The following is a 3064-nucleotide window of genomic DNA, read 5'->3' as shown; positions in this document are numbered from 1 at the left end:
TTACAGCATTTGAAAGCGTATATCTTTACCTTTAATTTGCGCATTCATTGAGCATTTTGCGATTTTTTGTCGCCGAGTTATTCAATGTTGAAGCATAAGGACCATTTTTACTTCAATGTTGAGTAACTTGATGAAAAAAATCGCATAATACTCAACAAGTGTGCAAATTAAAGCTGAAGATTTACGCTTTCAAAAACTGTAATAAACAGTATTTATGTGCAATTTTTATTATGGATTATGGAACCTTGCAAAGTTTGGAGAAGATTTTGATATTTGACAGATCCTTACGAACTTTGCGAAATTTCATAGAGTAAAACAAAAATTGTATATATATATATAAAGATCTGTCGTAAAAATCTGTCAAATATCAAAATCTTCTTCAAACTTTGCAAGGTTCCATAATCCAAAATAAAAATTGCACATAAATACAGTTTATTACAGTTTTTGAAAGCGTGAATCTTTAGCTTTAATTTGCGCATATACAAATTCAACTTACAGCGTTCGAAAGTGTGAATCTTTATGTTTAATTTGCGCACTCGATCAGCTTTGTGTGATTTTTTTCACCGAGTTATTCAACGAAAGCAAAAATACAAAAGCAAAAATGGATGAAGTAAGCAGTCGGAATGCAGAATTCAAATCAATCCTAAGGTCCTATAAAGAAATATGATACTTAAATCTACTTATTTTATAACTTTGTAAAGTTTCGATTTTGTTTAAATCACTTTTATAGTTTTTATCTATTCAAAGTATTCATTAAAGTTGACGTATACATACATATACGTAATATCTTAGAAGATTTTGATTACATTCTAGGTATACTGTTCTGGACATTATTTATTTGATCTTGTATCTAATTGAATGAAATTTTTTATAAATGAAATTTTTATACACGAAATGCTCAATTCATAATTTATAATATTATTCAATTTTATATGTATTATAAATTATTTATGCCATAACATCTTATATTTAAAATTGTACTCAAATTCTATCTTTTTCTATCAGTTTTTCTTTGATAGATAACGAGAGAAATTTAATATGAAATTTATTTATTTAAGAATGTATTCAAAATCAGTCTTTCTCTTTCCTTTTCATGAAAACCACTAATAACTGAAAATAAATACGATAAAGAATATCAATTAGAATATCAGAGTTAGAATATCAATAATCCTATGAATTATTTTTTTTTTATAATGAATTAAGTATTAAAAATAGAGATTGTAAAACTTATCTGAAACCATTTTGAAGGGAAGTCTTTAAATATTATAAATATTATAATGCTCCATAATTTCCTCTATATAATGTTATGCTTTCTTTCACCTCTTTTCCTGTTTCTTTCACTCCTTTTTTTCTTCCTCTATTACACCTCTTTTCTTTCCTCTTCCATTAATCACTTCTTCAATTATAAGACTTGAAAGTTACAGTACCACCGGCATTAGCATTATCCAAAGTGTCCGAACAATGGCTGAATATTTTTAATGTTGTTCAAGATTATGAGTTTGACAACATGTGTCAAGGCCATGAAAATTACACAATAGATTGAACTTTCTAAATGGTTATTTTAATGTTTCTTGTTTACTAAGTTATTACTCATATGCACACAAACATCCCATTACACTACATAATAACATTAATTTGGTGCCATTGCAACGATCATTAATACTGAAATTCCTAAACAACATAATAATACAATTTTTTCTTAAACGTAATTCATAAAAAAGAAATCTCTGACATAAAAAATTCGGAGACTTGCATATAATTTCGTGAAAACAAATCCTGACTTATTGTTAGATGGAATTAGATGGAAACTTCTAAAAGTTTCAAGGGCGCGCACATAATTTTGTAAAAAGCAAATACAAATTTCTAAAAAAGAAATTTGTCACTTAGAAGCCTGGGAGACTTGCATATAATTCCGTAAAAAGCAATAAACACGTCTAAAAAAGAAATCACTTACTTAGAAGACTCGGAGGCGCGCATATAATTTAATAAAAAACAAATACAAACTTCTAAAAAAGATATCTCTGACTTAGAAGACACAGGATTTGCATATAATTTCGTAAGAAGCAAATACAAATTTCTAAGAAAGAAATCTCTGACTTAGAAGCGTCGAAGACTTGCACATAATTTCGTAAAAAGCAAATACAAATTTCTAAAAAAGAAATTTCTGACTTAGAAGACTAAGGGGACTTGCATATAATTTCATAAAAAGCAATAAATATTTCTAAAAAAGAAATCTCTCACTTAGAAATCACGTGGGCGCGCATATAATTTCGTAAAAACCAAATACAACTTTCTAAAAAAGAAATCTTTGACTTAGAAGCCTCGTTGGCGCGCATATAATTTCGTAAAAAGCAAATACAAATTTCTAATAAAGAAATCTCTGACTTGGAAGACTAAGGAAACTTGCATTTATTTTCATAAAAAGCAATAAATATTTCTAAAAAAGAAATCGCTCACTTAGAAATCACGTGGGCGCGCATATAATTTCGTAAAAAGCAAATACAAATTTCTAAAAAAAAAATCTAACTTAGGAGACTAAGAGGACTTGCATATAATTTCATAAAAAGCAATAAATATTTCTAAAAAAAATCTCTGACATAGAAGACTAAGGGGACTTGCTTATAATTTCATAAAAAGCAATAAATATTTCTAAAAACGAAATCTCTTACTTAGAAATCACGTGAGCGCGCATATAATTTCATAAAAAGCAATAAATACATCTAAAAAAAAAATCTCTCACTTAGAAATCACGTCGGCGCGCATATAATTTCGTAAAAAGCAAATATAAATTTCTAAAAAAGAAATCTCTGACTTAGAAGTCTCATTTGCGCGCATATAATTTTGTAAAAAGCAAATACAAATCTCTAAAAATGAAACTCTAGAAGACTCAAAGACTTGCACATAATTTCGTAAAAAACAAATACATATTTTTAAAAAAGAAATCTCTCATTTGGAAGTCTCGTGGGGGCGCACATAATTTCGTAAAAAGCAAGTACAAATAACTAAAAAGAAATATCTCACTTAGAAGACTCGGAGACGTGCATATAATTTAATAAAAAACAAA

Source organism: Wasmannia auropunctata, unplaced genomic scaffold (assembly GCF_000956235.1).
Source record: "Wasmannia auropunctata unplaced genomic scaffold, wasmannia.A_1.0 LD336092.1, whole genome shotgun sequence".
Lineage (NCBI taxonomy): Eukaryota > Metazoa > Arthropoda > Insecta > Hymenoptera > Formicidae > Wasmannia > Wasmannia auropunctata.
The sequence above is the reverse complement of the archived record's forward strand: the minus strand, read 5'-3'. Positions refer to the sequence as shown.